A 20314-nucleotide genomic window follows, 5' to 3' on the forward strand; every position below is an offset into this window, starting at 1 on the left:
GCACACAGGTTCAACTTAACTTTTTAAAGCATTGATTAACATTTAAATGTCAACATTTATTAAACATTATTGTATAATTAAAATTAAAAGTTGTATCTGTTAACATTCGTACCTGAGCTAACACAAATAACCATGAACAGATGTAGGCCTATTTTTATTAACTAACGTTAACAAACATTAATACAAATGGTAACAGATGTATTGCTCATTGTTAATGTTAGTTAATGCATTAACTAAGAGACATCTTTCAAATGCATTAAAGAGCTTAATTATTCAAAACGTTTGACTGGTTCTATATATTAAATTCCTATTTATATTATGCATAGAACAATATGAGAAGGGGCGAGGGCTACAAGGGATGCAACATAGCTTAAATGTTTTTCAAACTATTAGCAAACAGATAACGTTTGTAAAAATTTTATTTGAACCTCTGTTTACTGAGGAATTCATCTGTTGTGTCTTAATATTGACTGAAAGTAGAGTCAGAGCTGAATGAAATGAGATATGAATCAAGTCACATGACAAGGCATGTACCATCCAGATTGGTTGCTGCTTCTTAGTGGCAGCCAAGTTGATTTGTGATAAATTTTTTTACAAAGAGACACAAATAACCTGAGATCTTGACAGGTGAGTAATATACTGGCAGATTAGTTTAGATGTGATGCAGATTTATTGTCTGACAATTTCAGTTCACATACCGAGAGGGTGGCCTTCAGAAATGTTTATATTCTGCTTTTCAGCTGCTATAATAAATAAGGCCTGTTTCACATGACATATGCTAACCCTGTTTAACAGCAAGTGTTGTGATTTTACTCAGCAGATCTGCAATAAATACATGAATAAATGCATTTATTTGTAGTAGATGGAATATTTATTTTAATAAAGTCCAGAAATTATAAAATGGTTATGCGGTGTGGGCCACTGAGAATTATTGCAAACTTGTTCATTCTGAAATCCAATTGCTATGAGGTAGGTCACATACGTGTGCATGAATCAAGATGAGTGAAACCCCAGAGTGAAGCTATAAATGACTTCAGTTATATGGATTCGATCAGATTTACTGAAAATATGTATTTTTTTCAAATGCCATTATTTTATATTACTGCATAAAATGAATGTGAATGTGTTGTGTGCATGCATGACATATTGTGCCCACGTTTTGGCTTGAGCCTGTAAAAAATATATAGTCACTGTTCTCTCTGCATGACAGATTGAGCCGGTGATTGCCAATACGCGTGGTGCAGTTTCATATGATTTTTTATTTCTTGTTTCTCTTTTTGTCCTGCATTCTTCCTTCTTCTGTGGTTCTCCATCCTTTCAAAGGTCGGCAATTCACCCACACACCATCAGCCAAGTGAATGGCTATCTGAACTCGGTTTGGTTTCATCAATCTCAGTGGTGAAGATGGATAGCATCTGTAGAGATCAAGAGTGGGAGAGAAAGTAAAAGTATGAGAGCCAGTTTACGGTGGTCAAACACAGTCCAAAACTGATATGTAAAATTTTGCATGTCAAACACAGATTCACTATAGACTTTCTTATATTATATTATATTATATTATATTATATTATATTATATTATATTATATTATATTATATTATATTATATTATATTATATTTGCTGTGATCGCTTCATGTGAGCTGAAATGGTTTCTGGAGGGAAAGGATTGATACTAGTCTGGCTACTGCATGACCTTACTGCCCAGTCTTCATGTTGTTATACACATAATCAGAGAAGAGATGTGGTTGCAAGGGGGCAGACCAATTAATGCTTTTGATAAAGCGACACTTGTTTTTATAAAATAATGATGTGCTTGGATAAACCATTTATAATAAACACTGCAACATTCACTAAAATTGTGATGTCATAAGCACATATAATATGATATATTTGTGTCAAAAGCATGCCAAATTTTGGATGAACTACAAAAGAAGAATTAATATTATAATTTTGGCAAACGTAATAATAATAATTAAAAAAAATCTTTTAAACTGGAAGGACAAGCGTAAAATGGACATCAGATTATTTTTTATTTTATTTCCACTTGTGATCTGCTCATCTGATGAATGTTAATACCAGGTGTAAAAGCAGTCAAAGTGACATCATCTGCTTGCTTACCACATGCACACACTTTTTCATCAGCAATATTTTTTGCAAACACTATCACTCTGCCGGGATATGCAGGGCCGGTCTGATAGACGCATATGAATATGCAACACAGGAGATCTCAGGAGAGATGGCCACTCAACTTCAAACCGGGCTGCATTTGCACCCTACCAAGCTAATATTTGCATATTCATAAATATTTCAGCACTGACCTAGAACTAGATGTTGCATTTTAGAGGGATTCTAAGAAAACCTATTATACCAAACAGATGCGTGAGCAGCAACATGGGAGAAATGAATTATTGAATCAGCTGCACTCTTTAACAGAATGAACCCCAAACACTCCAGAAAAAAAAGGTGTTTGGCCATCATGAATAACCACATGAGGACAGCTGGCCATCTATCACCCTTGAAATCAAATCACAGTGGCTGGAAACACTCTGCAGGTGGCATATAGATTAGAATTAGGAAGTCCCAGTGTGAGGCAGATATTAATCCCTGCTGCGATGAAAGTGTCTTGTTAATCATTTACTGATGACAGAGATAAAGTGAGCTAATAGGGAAATATTACAGCTCAAGCAAGATGATAATGTGGGGGAAAATGTGGTGGAATTATGAAATGGGTAATGTCTGTCCTGTATGTTTTTATTTCTATTAGTCTCCAATCTTTAAATCGCAAGCTTTGAGGTCATCAGGGTCAATCTGATATCCTAGATGGGATGACACACGTGCATTACTGTATCACAGGGCAGTGCAACAGATTTCAGTTTTGACCTGCCCTTGACTGTATTCCAGAGGCAAATCTGCAGCATTTTCTAGCTGCAGGTGTTCAGGGTAGATTTCGGAGAGAGCTAACTCTCTGTACATAACAACTAAGCAGGTAGGGCTTTCCCTCCTGCTGTTTTAAAAAGAATCTACCCTTTTTGCTTAGCGTGATTTATTGTCAGTCTCTGTACATCAAATAAAGAAATCGGAATCAAAAAGAGACAAAGATCTGGACTTCACTGATTTTTTTTTTCTTTTTTAATCTCATAAGCACAACTTTTCTCTGAAACCGGTTTCACCCAACCAGAATCACCCACTGACTTTGAGGATGGAGACTGCAAGTCAGCAGAGTGCCCCGAGCTTTATGGCAGATGAAAGCAGAGCTCTGATGCAAGAGGACAGCAGGACCTCTGATATCTGCTTTTCACTCAAACTCAGCAGACTTTGCCCTTGATAAAAAGAGGCTGGTTTTAAAACATCATATGCTCAACATAATGTTTTAATATTCTCCACTTGTGACATAAAAACTGACACCGAGCATGCATTAAGCAAAGCATTGTAGTTCCAGCTTTGTGCTTTTGCATATTCATTTGCATATGAAGAAAACATGGGGTGGTTACAGGGTCCCCAGACAATTTGTAGTGCACTGAGACTTGATCATCTACATTAGACAATCTGCCATTATGCTGCATTACCAATGATTTAGATGTAGGCGAGCCTGTGACTTGTGTCAAATCTTTCTCACACATGCTTCTTTAAGTCCGGCTGGCATAGTTGTGTTGCTCCCACTGAACAGACTTTTTTTTTTCTCACTTGACCTGTTCTGCTTCACTGGGTTCTTTACGTTCATCACAGACTTTGGCTGAACACAATCTTATAATTATTGGTCCAAAAATTTTTTCTAGTCATCCAAATCTAATTCTCTTTCTGTCTTTCTCTCTGTTTTAAAGTCAAAAACATATACTGCTGTTGAAAAGACTTTTATGATCATCAAGGCTGCATTTATTTGACTGAAAATACAGTAAAAGGAGTTATATTGTTAAATATTATTACAGTTTAAAATAACCCTTTTCTATTTTGATAACTTTTAAAAATCTATTTATTCCTGTAATGACCAATGTTATTTATTTATTTATTTATTTTTAAAAGCCACAGACATGAGTAAGTCTCAAGCAATGTATAGAGTTGAAAAGGTCTGAATTTTTTTCTACAGTGTATAAAATATCCAGTCTTAAGTGTCATATGATCCGTCTGATGCGCTGATATGGTGCTCAATAAACATTTGTTATTATTATAATCAATATTTGAAAACAGTTGTGGAGATTTTTTCTTTTCACATTGTGATGAACAAAAAAAGTCTATAGAACAGCACATAGTTGAAATTGAAATTTTTACAACATAATAAATGTATTTACTGTCACGTTTGATCAATTTAAATGTATTTTTGCTCAGTAAAAGTACTCTTAATTTCTTAAAAAACACAGACATCCTTAAAGGGATAATTCTAACAGATATTCTGTCACTGTTTGTTGTTCAAAACCTTTTGGCATTTCTGGGTGAACTACCCCTTTAAAACATGTATTTGTGTTATATTGGTAATGAACCTCATGAGACTGTGCTGTTAAACAGTATTGTTTTAGTATAAGCATGTTGACAGTTAACTTACTGAAAGAGGAAAAACTGACTCTAGAAGAAAAGTAGTTCAAGCTAATTGCTGCTAAAGTGTCTCTTTTGGCAAAGCTGAGAATGCAACTCATTGCGTTGCTTATGTTCTGACAAGTGTTTGAAAACAACATATGCAATCATGTTTGTTTAGCTAGACAACAGTGTGTTTGTCTTTGAAATCACACAATTATCTGTGGGCTCACAGAAATCATGATTTACTGGTTACTGCTGTATATCTCCCCACTCTGGAAATGTGGCATAAACCACACAACCTATTGAATTCACTAGAACCATAAAAAAGAAGAAGCATTTCACTATGCAGACCAGTTCAACTCTAACCCTTGCTAAAAATGAACTATTTCCAACTGATTCTGCTAGGCCTGCAGTAAACTTCTGTCACAGAATCTCAGAGACAAATTAGTTGATCTAAGGGCATCTTTATTCCTTGTCACACAAAGATAAAAAGAAAGGCAAGGGCAAAAACACAAGGTAACCCACAAAGCAAGTGCCAAGGAAACAGCAAAAACAAAACATAACAGGCTCCATAGTACAGCAACAAAAAACTAAATGAGTATGGTATATATATAGTGATGAGTTAATGGGTAAATGGCCAACAGCTGATGATAATTGGTAACGGATAGACCAGGGAAAAAACTATGGGAAACGGAGTTCATACCATGAAACAGTGGAAGAGGAGAGTGTCATCCAGTGGCCAGTCCAGGGCACCACCACTAGACACTGTCACAGCTTCAAAGGACTGCATCATTTGATGAATGAATCCAGTTCTTTAGAGGATTCCAGTAATACTCAGTCATTAAAATTAAATGGACAAGTACACCCCCATGAGATGAAACATTTACCATTGACAATTTTCTAGTACCAACATGTTCTGCTGGAGCGTAAAATGAGTGTGTATCTAAGCTGCGTTGGTAACTAAATCCTTCACATTCACTGACATCTGTGAATGCACATGGACACACATGCACACACCTCCTTTTTAGCCTACATTATCCTTTCTAATCATTTTGTGGCTTTCCAGCTGCCCTCTATTTTTAGCTTCCCTCATGCTCTGTGTCACAAACCAAACTAATGTAATTTCCTATCCAATCAGGATCAATACACATATTAATACTGACCATCTCTCAACCAAAAGAGCCAGACTGCTAATTTCTGCCCTTGTAGCTGAATTCAAACATTTCTTCAATATTGCTACTGGTGAAGAGACAGTGAATATTGGACAGTGAAGAGACACTCCATAAGAGCAGCTCTTCATCTTAAAAGCCCTTTCATGAACAACACCTGATCTCCTGATCTCATGAGCAAACTAGACTAGTTTAGCATGAAATAGTTGCAGTGTCTCTGCAATAAGCTCTGCAATAACTTGCACTTATAGAGATGTAAATTATCTCTTGATTCCCACGAACTTTATATAATGACATAATAGACAGACCTACTTTGTAAGGAAACTTCATATGAGGGAAATAATAATAAAAAAATACTATAACAGAAACTCTTTGGTTGCCCACATTCTCCTAATTATCTCCTTTTGGTTCAGCAGAAGAAAGAAACTCATACAGGTTTGGACCAACTTATAGGGAAAGTAAAATATGTCAGAATTTCCCATTTTGGCTGAACTATCCATTTAAGTTTGCACTTGCCATAGACCCGTAGTGTTTAAGGTGTCTCTGAAGCAGAAGTTGTCATAGCTGGGAAAACTAAATTAGTGGTGAATGAAAATTACAAGGTGTACAGTATATGACTTTCTTCTTTCAGACAAATTGAATAGTCAATAGTAATTTTAATTGCTTTTTATTATTTGAACTATCTAATATTTTAACTATCTAAAAGCCTGGATGCTCTACATTGGCTTTTATTGTTTTCTGATTCATCTAATTATATTTTCATTGGAAAAAAATTTCATTATCCCAAACCCTATCTAAAAAAATAAAAATAAAAATAAAATAAAATAAATAAAAATGAATGCTTCATGACTTTTTAAAAGCTTTAGCCAGATGGAACTTTTATCTGTCTCCAAAGTATGGATATGCTATAAATGCATACACATTATTTATATTTGCTCTCATAAACCAGCTTAATATTATCCCAGTCCTCATTATTGAGATTAGGAAAGTAGAACACTCACATGCATTCATATACACACACGTGGATGCAGTATGCCATCAGATAATACTGGAGCTGCCCCTCCTCCATACATGCATATGAACACACATATTAGGATGATACAAAACTGCAACCCACAAACACACAAGCTAGCTTAATAAACATCCAGATATCAAGAATTCACATCATGCTATTTAGCAAACTGCACTCTTCTGATAACAGACGCTCACTAGGTTAGGCACACTGTAAAAAATAAGTGTAATTTTAACTGTAAAATTTTGTAAAAACGCTACGGAAAAAAACTGATAATAGGTTAACAGTAAGTTCCCGTACTATATACAGGGAAAAACTGTAAAAGATCTAACAAAGCATTTAATGTAAATTTACAGTAAAATTTTGTTAATTATACAGCTTTTAGAAGTAAAAAAAGAACAAATCAATGTATAATTTACAGTCTAAAACTGTAAACTGATATTCCCAGAATTCCCTGCGTGACACTCCACGTTTGAAAGTATTTTGTTTAAATAATCATGTTTTTAAATAGTTCTTGTTATCAGTTATGTACATTTGAGCTTTATGTTACATCTTCTGTTGCTTAATGAAAGTTTTTTGCATTATTTAAGTATCACGTGTGTTACCATGATGGTGTTTTGTGTTTCCATAAATGTGCACCTTCTATATGTTAATATATACTTCTGCTTGTGGTGAAGCTACTTGTGATGAGCTTTGATACTTCATGTGGCATTCTCTTATACAGTACCATCTTTATTATTATGGTGGTTGTCAGTATTTTCAAGGTACAAAACAGATTTAATTTTGTGTGTTGTTGAATTTACTGGTTTATATTCACATTTTCTTGTTTGTAAATTACAGCTTTATATTGTAAAATTAACAGTTTTTGACGTAAATGTGTTTACAGTTTTCTGTATTTTTACAAAATTATTCTGGCAACCACAGCTGCCAAAAAGTTTTTGTAAAAACAACAAGAAATTTTTTACAGTGCAGCTGTAACTGGGTGCAGATAAGACATAATTATAACTGTTATTAAACAGATGAAGATAGTCTATATGTAGTGGCTGTGATTATGTGTTTTGAGATAAGACGCAGTAGTTTATGTGGGTTACCTTAAAATGAGGTGCGTTTATGTGGAAATCATTTTACTGCATATGTGTTTTGTGCAATTGAGGTAGGATGTGAAAGCATGCATGTGTGTGAAAAACATGTTCCGTACAGTAGAAGAAGATATTTTGCACTCTGAGGTATAGCTTTTCGGAGCTGGACCAACATCGCAGGAAAACCATCTTTTATAGTACAGAATTATATTTTAAATGGACCATGTTATTGTAAGATTGTTACTGTAAAGACTGTAATTATGGGTTTATAAATACGTACATATCTACAGTACAATTGTTGGTATGCTCTATGTTATTAAAGGGTTTGTTCACCCAAAAAAGAAATATTGCCCATAAATTACTCACATTTTGTATGGCCTCAGAAAATGTGCCGAGACAGAATGAACTGTTGTTTTTGAACCTGATAGCAGATCATCATTCACTTTTCTTGAATGGAAATGAATGAAATCAGCTCTGAGGGACTTTGAATCTAGGGAAACAATAGAATCCTTCAAAAAAGCTGAATACAGCATCACAGTGATGTTTGCAATGTTACTAAAAGTTACTAAAGTTAGGTTTCCTTATAGCATGCTGGTTTGGGAAACCTGTTTGTGAACATTGGAAATCATTATTTTTTTTTTTTGTAATTACTGTACATTTGGTGCTACTAGTGGCGCAGAAATTACTTGCTGTTATTTAGTGTGTCAGAACTCAAATATGTTGTTCTGAAATGTTAGGTCTGTTCACTGACCACTGTTTCACAAACACATTCACTGACAGGTGAGAAATCACTACATGTGTCCATGATAACACCTTCAGGCAGTGTTTCAGACTGATATGAACAAAATCTGCTCTGGAGTAGTCAGTCATATTTATTGTGTTCAGCAGGTGTTGGTTCTCAAAATATGGCCGCACTGGGTTTGTATGAGGATTAGTCTCTCCCGAGAGATGTGTGTTGATATGTGTGTTGAACTGCTGCTTTGGCTGTCAGAAAGCAGCACGTATCTTAGTAAATCTCTTAAACCACTCAATGCATTATTTAGAGTGAAGTCCAGTCATATTTTTATTAACATGTGCAAGCATATATTTTTAGCATCTGGGAGAGAGGAAAAAGTGCTACTGTATGAAAGGTTAATTGGTTCACGGTGGACAAAACCAGCTCATCCGCTCAATCTGGACTATTTGCAATGCTGAACAATTGTGTGTAAAAAGTTTCTGAAACTTTACTAAACTAAAATTTTGTCTACATCGAAAGCCAACATTATTGCCCTTGATATTGTAATCATAAGTATTATTATTATACATTTTTTTGTGTTTGGGGAAACAGAATATTTTGACTACACAGACTAAATCTAAATGTAATGCCATAATCCATGCATGACACCCATTTTTCATTTTTTTGTTTCTTTTCAATTTCTTTACAAATTAATCCTTCCAAACTTCATGCCTGACCTATTTCACTTTTTATTTGACATTTGGAGCTCCGTTTTGATGCCTTTCTAAAGATGATCAGACCTGTTATCTGTGAAACATGCACACACGCACACACATATGAGATGTAAAACATGAGGAGGAAGAGCTGTTAGCTTTCAGTGCCTTTCCCTTAAGACGTGAAATTGTATGGATGAATGACTTCCTTCTGTTCCTGGATGAGTTTCACCTGTGGTATATCTTGATTTTATAATCAGTGATCTTTAAAAAATTGACAGGTATTCTACATGTTTCATACATTATCAATCTGCTGACAATCTAAAGTGTAAGCAGTTTATTTTTGTATACACAGTCAGCAGTGATGAAGAATACTAGGAGCTATAGGAGACAAACATTGAAAACGGATGGATGGAAATGAACGAGAAGACAAAGACTTGGAACCAGTGGAGAAGGAAGGGCTTGGGAACAGGAATCTATTAGGACATCGATCATTCCAGATTGAGGTAGACTGACCTCCGAAGCTAGAGGACTCATAATGATCCAGCTCCACCAAAACTCCCACAGGGATGGCTGTTGGATCTGGCCTGGGCAGACTGGGCAGCAGGCATTTCCTCTTGAATGGACATGGTGGTGGCTCTGGCTCCTTTGTGGGCATAGGTTCTGGCTCAGGATCCATGGTGGGCAATAGCTCTGGATCTGCAGTGGACCCAGGCTCTCCTTCCGTGGTGGGCTTGACAAGGAATTTTGTAGAAGCAGCCCACATGCTCAATAAACATCCCTCAAGAGCCCTCTCTGAGCAGGTGTGCTTTTGTTTGAGTGTTAAGTCCTGCTCCAGCTACAAGATCCATTAATTCTTTCCTTAGTCTGGTATTCTGTTATGTACACGTTTATTTTTTTTTCTATGATTTTTTTTTCTCGGAGTGTGTTTAATATTAGCATATTTTTAGCAAAAACACCATAGAGCTAATATGTCACACATTCAGGCTTTTAAAACCCTCTAATTTTATTAGAGTTTATTGGATACCAAACTGAGGGCATCTGGTCTTGACAGTCATTTTAAACTCACACACACACTTTAAAGTCACCACAGTGCCATCATACTACTGAGAAGGGTTTATGCAATATTAAGACTCAACCATTTTTCTCACTTTTCAGTGAGTTCTCTCTTCTGACTACAAGTTCATTGGTAATGTGCTACTACTAGAGCAAGAGCCATTTGTGGCTTCGATATTTTTTCAATGGCATCACCAAGGAACTCTCAGAAGATTAGCATCTGACTGTGAAATGATGGTTCTACACAACATCTCACTGTGAGCTTTTTCAACAAAACAGCCACTTGGCCAAATTTCTCAAAGTGAGCAAGAGGACCATAGCGAGAAGGCAATACGAGAGTAATAGAAACTGTAATGGGGAACAGGTGTGCAGCATAAAGAGAACTCTGCTCTGTCAGTCTCTAAAAGGTCTGATTTAAAGGTGCAAGGCAGTGGAAATTCAAGCTGTGAAAGTCATTATATCAGTTAATAGATTTTGCGTTAACACATGCCGTTGGTGCTCTTCTCTCGGTGGCAGTCCGTTAATCGCAGAAACTCAACAGCTGTAACCTTGTCACAACTCCTTGGCTTCATCGTGTAAATTTTGACAAGTAATCCACACAACTGTGCCCTGCACTACATGTGAACAGACATCCTGATCCTGCAGATGTGGGTTTGACCTGCACTACCATATATATATATATAAAAACCAAGTAATTTTTACTATTTTCACATTGGGCATATTGATATGACTGAAATATATCTTTTCTCTAGATAATTTTACAAATTTGATGTGTGTTGAAAACAGTATATGTCTTAACTGGCAAAATGTAAATTAGAAGCTACTAATTGTGCTTGGGGGACTGTTTAAAGCAGTCTTTGATGGAGGCCCAGGTAACCCAAATGTTCTATATGCTGCTCTATCCAAGGATAAGATGGCCAGAGGGGGATACCAGGCTTAATGCTGAGGTGTGTGTGTGTGCATGTGTGTTAATGACATATGGGCCAGCTAAACCTTGCTGTATGTGGCATATGCTTCACTTTTTGCAGCTATACTTTTTCCAAGCCCATCTGCACCACCACACCCCACTGTGGAGCACAGTATTAAGGTCATTAGGAGTGTGCAATTCTTACATAGAATAAGCAGAAGTTAAGTATGTGATAAAGTGGGTTCATTAATGAACCAATTTTATTAGAATCGCTGTGGTGTCTGAAAAATATAGCACATTCACTGACACTCCAAGAATGCGGTTTTCCATTCCACTAAGCTCCTTTTTCGTATGTAAAAATGTTGGACTGTTGTGCTCACATATGACACAGCATTCTTAAAACATGCTGCTCAATAATAGTAAATAAGTGCAATTGTTTTAGTTTTTTTTTTTTTTTAGTTCTTTAAGAATTTGCTCTAGTAAAGTTACAGTATAAAGGAAATTATTTAATTTCAGAAGCAATTATTTTTCTCACACAACTGTTTATACATAATATAAATAATATAATACCAGGCTTAATATATATATATATATATATATATATATATATATAAACATTATATAGACAAATATACTGTATATGAATAGATAGATAGATAGATAGATAGATAGAAATGGAAGGACGTCCACTGCATCATATTTGGGGACCCTTGGCTTTCACTTCTATTAATGTAATAATATAATAATATAATAATAATATAATAATAATAATAGTAATAATAATAATAAAATCTAAAAAAGTACATAAATTATCAAAATTTTGTGAGAAGATGTTATACCATGTGCAAGCAAAGTCATTATGTTTTAATCAGATGCAATAACATTGACTAGCATTTTGTTTGAAAAAGAACATTCTCTCCAGGTCAAAATGATTAAATGACAACATGAGGGTTAATTTCAGAAACAATTACTTCATTTGCTTGTGTTCATAATATCACATTAAATATTATCCTCATTTAGCTGGGGTTTATACATGAAAATGTAATAAATTAAAATTATTTTAATACAAATATCTAATATTAATTAAATGTAATTTAATTTAATGTAATTTTAAACTCTTATTGTTCTATACTCAGCACAGCACACTTTGCTAAGTTCTCTGTATTCAAGCTATTTATGGCATTGTCCCTCTCCATCTGGCAGAGTTACTACTGTACATCCATAGACTCACTGACTGGTTTTCTTTCTGTGGTTTACCAGCTGTCCATGGCTTAGATTATATCCTCCATGGGTGGTAGATCTTTTGGTGTTATGGATCTAGAATCCTGGATCTTTCTTCTGCAAAGCCTCTCAAAAATCTTCTCCACATCTACAGTACTTTTTTTTTTTTTTTTTTTTTTTTAATCATTGCAAACCTTTATTTTACCGGAATCCAGTAAAGTTAATTCAACTGGACTTTTATTAAAAGTCTTGCTTCGTGCTCATATTTTATGTACATATTTATGAAAATATCTTATACATATTTTCCAGATGTGTTTTTCTTGTACATTTCATACCTGTTACGGATCCTGACTTACCCCCCATACCTGATCTTATTCATTGTGTGCATTACACAGCCAGTGTTATTATGATTAAACCCCTTTTTATAACTGTGACCCCTAAAGCCTGAGACACATCACATGAATACTTACTTATATGTAGTCAAGCATGAGAGTCCTGTGATCCAGTCAACAAGTGAAAAGTGAAGTGACATTCAGCCAAGTATGGTGACCCATACTCAGAATTTGTGCTCTGCATTTAACCCATCCGAAATGCACACACACAGAGCAGTGAACACAAACACACACACTGTGAGCACACACCCGGAGCAGTGGGCAGCCATTTTATGCTGCGGCGCCCGGGGAGCAGTTGGGGGTTCGATGCCTTGCTCAAGGGCACCTAAGTCGTGGTATTGAAGGTGGAGAGAGAACTGTACATGCACTCCCCCCACCCACAATTCCGTCCGGCCCGAGACTAGAACCCACAACCCTTCGATTGGGAGTCCAACCCTCTAACCATTAGGCCACGACTTCCCCAACAGCAGGAGAATGGGAAAGGCTGTTGCTGAGGTGAATTAAAAAGATAAACCTCATGGGGGAAGATTAAGGGAACAGAGAAAAAGAGAAAGAACAGAACAAAAGAGTGAAAAACAGGTCAAGAGAAATAATGAGTGGCAGGTACAGAAAATGAATAAGAAATGAAATAGCGAAGGAGAAAAGCTGGATGAGGAAGAGTAGACCGTCAGACCATGTGTGTGTGTGTGTGTGTGTGTCTGAGAGATTGAGAGAAACTCTGTGTGAGCTACAGACAAAGAACACCAGAGGCACAGTCTAAGAATAAGACCTGACATGTTGTCTACTGTTTGTAGGCTTCATTGCCTGACTGACATATTCGGTACCTGACGAGAGGTTATTCATATAATGTCAGCACACATTCCCTCTCACACATCAAAACCAATGGAGCGCCCGTCTGCAACAGTGCCGTGTCCTCTTTGGTCAGCTCATAGACAAAGACTTTGCAAAGCGTTTAGTACCTGCCCATTCTGAGGACATGAGCCAGTTTCCCAACATGAATGGAGCTGAACTTCTCAATCAGCCAATGGCCATTTTTCTTTTGAGAATAGGTGCTGAATGTGATAGATGCTCAAGAATAGTCTGTAACAGAGTAATATGGATCTACATTTGATGTCAATAAGAATTATTAATGAGAATTTGATTTATTTATTAACATCTGGGACTTTATAACCTCTACTGGGTTAGTACATGTGCAGTATATTTCACAAATCAATCTTCTTTGTCGGTGTCTATTCCCACATAATTATATTTAACCATTTAAAAACAACAAAATTGAAAATCTTTTGTCCTAAAATATAATAATAAATAGCTGCTTAAATCTACAAAATTTATCTGTACCAAAGTACCTCTTAATAAATATTTTGTCATTGCATGCAATGATTTCATGATCAGGGCATATTGCATGATTTGTAAACAAATACATTTTAACGTTTGCATCACATAACCAGCTCCATACATATGGCTTTTCTGACATAGTAAACTTGCTTGGTAGCTCACCTGGTACAACATTCACTTGCGGTCTGGTACAAGTCAAGTGAAACAAGTCACGATAACAGAGCTCAAAGACTTGTAGAAACAAGTTATAATGGTATGCTTGCTTCAGCAAATTAATTTTCATCTCGTCGGTGATTTTTTTAAACAATATCAGTAACAGTAGGTTTCAGGTTGAGTTCGGTGTAAGTGGTACTCCATTTTCAAACAAAGTATAACATTAATCTTATATCAACACTCACTGCACATTTTATTGACAGACTGGAGATTTACCTTTAAAAGTATAGTGAAATGAAGAAGCAAGAAGAAATGTAATGTAGCAATGTAATCTACAACAATGTAAATTACATGCTTTTTCTACTCAGAACTTTGTTCAGATATTCTATGCTGTCTCAAGGTCTCATTAACTGTACTGAGTCTAATTTGTGGCTACAATTGTTAGCTGCATATACAATGATGTTAGCTGCCTAGAATTTCAACTTAATGGGAATGAATAAAAAGAAGAGAGGTAGAAGCGAGGGAAAGCCAGGACAGCTCAGTTCCTTTGGGTCTCAGCAGCTTGTCGCCTGCAGTACTGAAGTCAGTCAGGGTTTCTTGCGCTGAGTCCTGTGGGTACTGACGCTAATACGAAGTGTCCATGCTAGCGACAGCTTTGGGAGAGAGATGGTGGAGCGCAGAGGCTTTGAAGCCCTTCTCTGTTTAAAACTCTTCTTGCTCATGAGTCCTCATTGCCTGAAAACGTGCATGCTGTTTTTAGAAAGTGCCCTAACTCTGCTGTTAAGCTGTCTGCTCTGGGAGGTGGCTTTGTTGGATAAAAATAGATATGTTCATGTGGAGTCCTCTAAATATTTGATGCAGTGTAATTTGTTTGTGAGGACCAAGCAACGAGTCCAAAAACATGCAATGAGACAATGTGAAGGGACTGCTGCCAAAAATACATACAGTGTAGCCTGTGCTCTCAAGGCTTTTGATTGGAAGACTTTATTGAAGTCAGAACTATCCTAGAGGTTCACCAACAAACAATATTATGAAAATGTGAAACTAGAACTGTAACAATCATAATGTCATCCACCCCATCCTCCTCAAGAGAAACATTTTGAATGACTGAGCAGCGTTCATGTAAACACTGGGAGACAGTCCTGGAATCAGGTATGGACAATTCATAGTCAGAGCCATGGACTTTCCTTGTGGTCTGGATGTTAAAACCAATTTTATGTGGAAGGTTACTGTAAAGAAAATTACAGTTAAAGGCAATTCATCATTGAATGCAGTGAAGACATCTCTGTTCAGTTTCTGTGTCTGTGCATTAATTTGCAATCAAGTCAATAATATCGCTGCAGATGAAGTGACCCCAACTAAGCAAGCCAGAGGCGAGGGTTGCAAGGAACCGAAACTCCATCGGTAACAGAATGGATAAAAAAACCTTGGGAGAAACAAGGCTCAGGCTCAGGCTCTCCTTAGAGTTACAAATGACCTGCTCTTATCATTTGATCTTGGATGTATCTCTCTATTAGTTTTATTGGATCTTATTGCTACGTTTGACACAATTGACCACAACATTCTTTTGCATAGACTTGAACACTTTGTTGGCATTAATGGAAGTGCATTATCATGGTTTAAATCGTACTTATATGACCGCCATCAGTTCGTAGCAGTGAATGAAGAGGTATCATATAGATCACAAGTGCAGTATGGAGTACCTCAAGGCTCTGTACTAGTAAGTGCTTGATGATTAATGCAAAAGTAATGAAAACAAGCAAGTCAAAATGGCAAAGACAGAAGGCTGTTCTAATGTTACATCATCCTACCGTATGCAAATATTTTCATAACAACATGAGTCACTTAAAATTAAGTTATAAACATAACCGATATTCAAAACGTTAAGCACGTGCTGCTTTATTTACATTTTGTGTATATCTCGTATATACACTTGTTTTGGTTTCTGTTGATATCTGCTGATATAGACAGTTAATTCATCTTATGCAGGCACAGAAAGCACATACTAGTCTGTATTCACTGTGGTGTGTTCAAACAGAGCTTTTTGGTCCAGAAGCAGTAGACAAGAGGCAAAAACAACACTGGCTTTCGTCATCACTGATTCTTTGTAGTCGGCTTTGTATGTCCCAGTCTTAAATGGTCTCCAGCTCAGGGGCGCTGCACAAGATCCCAGGCCCTATGCATAGGCAGTCCTAATGCCCACCCCCCCCCCCCCTTTAAAAAATGTATATATTCCAGGCTTTTCAAGGGCCCTCTCTTCCTTTGGGGACCTGGTAATCAGTACTGGTGGTTTTACCCCCAGTCTGACGCCCCTACTCCAGCTACAGAGTAAACTGCAATGCACAGTGTGTTCTGACACCCTTCTATCATCGCCAGCATGTTTTTCAGAAATCTGAGCAACAGTAGCTCTTCTGTGCTATCAGACCAGATGGGCTTGCCTCACTCCCCTCATGCATCAGAGAGCCTTGGGTGCCCATGACCCTGACACTGGTTCACCAGCTGTCCCTCCTTGAACCACTTTAAGTACTAACCACTGCATGTCAGGAACACCTCACAAGACTTGCAGATGCTCTGATCTAGTCATCACTATTAAGCCCTTGTCAAAGTCAATCAGATCTTTTAACCTGCCCCACATGAAATTTAAGAACTGAATTCAAATACTGAACTGAACCCTGGACAGGTGCCATCGTAACAAGATTATCAATGTAATTCACTTCAGCTGTCGGTGGTTTTAATGCTGTGTCTGATCAGTGTGTGTCATTTTTAAAAATGTAAATTAAATTATCTAATTATCTAATTAAATATTTTGCATACATTTCTAGAACAGAACTGGATAAAGCCATGTTCAAAATTCTTGTATCGTTATCATTGCATCAGTATTAGAGTTTTACAGATGGGATCATGGATATTTTTAAAATAAGTTTTTTATTTGCACTAGACTAAATAGTCTAACATCTCAAAACGGACCAGTGAATGTCTGTAGTGTCTTGCTTTAAGTTGCAAGTCCTGCTGTACACCAGTGATTTAGGTGACTATTCCGAGCTAATTTATCACACATTCACAGCAGGTGTATGGGATTGTGTCTGCTCTAAATTCCACCTGTCTCACTCATTGAAAATTATTTAGGTCCTAACAGTGTTGGTGAAAGTTACTTCTAAAAGTAATGCATTACAATACTGCGTTACTGCCTAAAAGAGTAACTAATTATGTTACTTTGTTACTTTTTATGGAAAGTAATGTGTTTAAATAGTAATGTGTTTTCTGTAAATATGAGCAGGGCTTAATTGTTTTTAATATAAGAAGTTGTATTTATAGCAAATGTAAAAGCCCTTTTACACCAAAGAGTTTCATGAATAAACCTCAGGCTGAAGGAAAAGTAAATTCACTTCTGTACAGTAGAACACAGAAGGTTCAACACTCTTCAGCATCATTTTTGCTTATTAGTATGGTTGAACTGGATCATAAAAGGTCAGCAGCAAAGACATTAGTTAATAAAATGGGATTAGATACATTCGTGTTAACTATTTAATTATTGCAGGTTTGCATCATATCTAAGTTTGCATTTCACTGTTTTAATTCATTTTGATGAATATTAATTTATATTTATTTTTAAAAATCTTTTGCGAGTGGGATAAATTAATGCACGTGCACATTTAGTCTAGAACTACATCATGTTTGCACAGCGCACACAATAGCTACTCCTGTACTTCCGATTTCTCCTAATATGGGACAGGAGACTTTTCAGTCAATAACTGGGAAAACAAAGTAACCTGGATGTTTTCTTGCAAATTACTTGAAAAAAGTAATCTGATTCCGTAACTCATGTCATTTGTAATAAATTATCCCCACACACTGGCTCCTAATTTATAACATTTTCCAGATAGCTCCCTGTGTCCTGGGACAGATTAACCATATGGGCATTGACATCCGAGAGAGACCTGCCAGTAACCGAACATGTATGTAAAAAAGCTTACAGTGCAGGTAAAATGAATAAAACTAGTCAAATTAACATATAAACGATCAAATGCAGTCTGCTAATTAGTAAGTTTAGTTCATAGTTTAAGCCACGGTTATTATAATTAACTAAAATGAAACCCATCTTTTCTAACAATAAAACTAACGATATTACCTTTGATCAATTTAACACATCCTTGTGCATAAGTATTAATTTCTTTTGAAAGAAAGAAAGAAAGAAAGAAAGAAAGAAAGAATGGTAATATGTTGTTACAAAAATGTATATTTTAAATTAATTATGTACTTTTAAACTTTTTATTCATCAATTAATCCTGAAAAAAAAGAAAAAAGGAAAAAATTATGCAGGCAAAAATATTGCATCACAAGAATAAAATTGAAAATTGTTATTTAAAATGACAATAATATTTCAAAATATTTCTGTATTTTTGATCAAATAAATGCAGCCTAGTATAAGAAACCTTGTAAAACAAAAAAAACAAAAACAAAACATTAAAAAATCAGCAGTATTTTTATTATTATAGTTTTTTTCCAAACTTAAAAAACAAATCTAAAGCCACCCAGGTTGCTAAACTCTTAACATTGTTCATTCTGTCAAACTGGATATCTGGAAACCCCAGTGTTCACTGTACCTCACTGATCAGCTAGCAGCTAGCATTCCTTATAATAACATTTAAAATACACAGTGTTGCTTTTTAACTTTTGTGGTAGATACTGTATATCATGAGCTGTAACTCACTTTTCCATTGTAAAAGATTAAGTGTATTTAATCTTGGACCTGGAAAATGTTTCAAAGGGCAAAAACCATGTATGCGATTTAATTAGAAAAACTAATCAGCTAAAATCACAGACCCTTGATTATTTAATTAGACTACCCTGGATGCAGATACATTAAACACAGCTTCTGTTTCCACTATCTGCAGCTCTTACTATTTCATGATGGACTATAAAAGCACCATTAAAGCCAGTCAATATAAAATTCATTTAGTGTGGAAGCCAGGATTTTTGGTTTCAAAAAAACTGCAATGTTCTCGACAGTTTAATCTCATGAATTTTTCAATGAGGTGGATATTAGAAACATGCTCATTCATCGGATCTCTGGTTTTGGGATCAGAGCGAGGCTGATCTATTTTTAGCTGTCTGTTGCTAGACTGTGCAGCACGTGAGCCACCGCCCCCACTCCCCCTCCTCCAAACCCATAGATAACAAGGTGGAAAAATAGGGAATGTCACCAGTGACAAGGCCATGTTTATGAATGTTTTAAAAAATATCTCTGTTCTAAGACACAACAATTACAAACGCCCTAAGGATCTGTAGGTAGCCAAAAACCAAGACATTTGGAAGAATATATTTTTATCCTTTAAAAAACAAGGCTTTGCTATAAATAAAAGTGGAAGCAGGGCTGTTTGATGGAACATTAAATCCAGCCTGCCATTTATTATTATTATTAATATTATTATTATTATTATTTTGTGGAAGGGTTGGGCTGGGGTCTCTGATTGATTTCTGCTATACAAATTTCTCAAAAGTGAACAAGCAGCATTTAGGTACACATATTTGATTGCTGCCTGCATGTCTTGACCAAATATATTTATGCAAATAACATATGCAAAAAATCATTATATTTGAGGGATAAATGACATAGGTATATAGAAAGAGGAAGTGTTTTAAATGTATTTCTTTATAAAAAAAATAATTATGATTAAAAAAATAATAATCATTGTTGTAAAGATATGGATGTAGTTAACTTTTTTTTTAACTACTGTAAAATATTCCGATGTTATACTTATGTTTTCCTCAGTTATCGTAAATACGTAAATATTTTCAAAATATACTGTTGTGTATGTGTGTGTGTGTGTACATATATATATATATTTTATATATATAAATATAAATATAAATTTTATATATATCTTTTTTTCATATTACTTGCAATGAATATCATACTATTGTCTTGAAAAGCTTTTGTCCCCACTCAGGTTCATTTGGATATTCTGCCAATTGCAAAGTTTTTTAAGACTCATCTTGGAAGGGTCTCATTTTCACCAAGCATCTCTCCTTTACTCTCTGGAGACAGAAT

The sequence above is a fragment of the Carassius gibelio genome, chromosome A1 (genome assembly GCF_023724105.1).
Source record: "Carassius gibelio isolate Cgi1373 ecotype wild population from Czech Republic chromosome A1, carGib1.2-hapl.c, whole genome shotgun sequence".
Lineage (NCBI taxonomy): Eukaryota > Metazoa > Chordata > Actinopteri > Cypriniformes > Cyprinidae > Carassius > Carassius gibelio.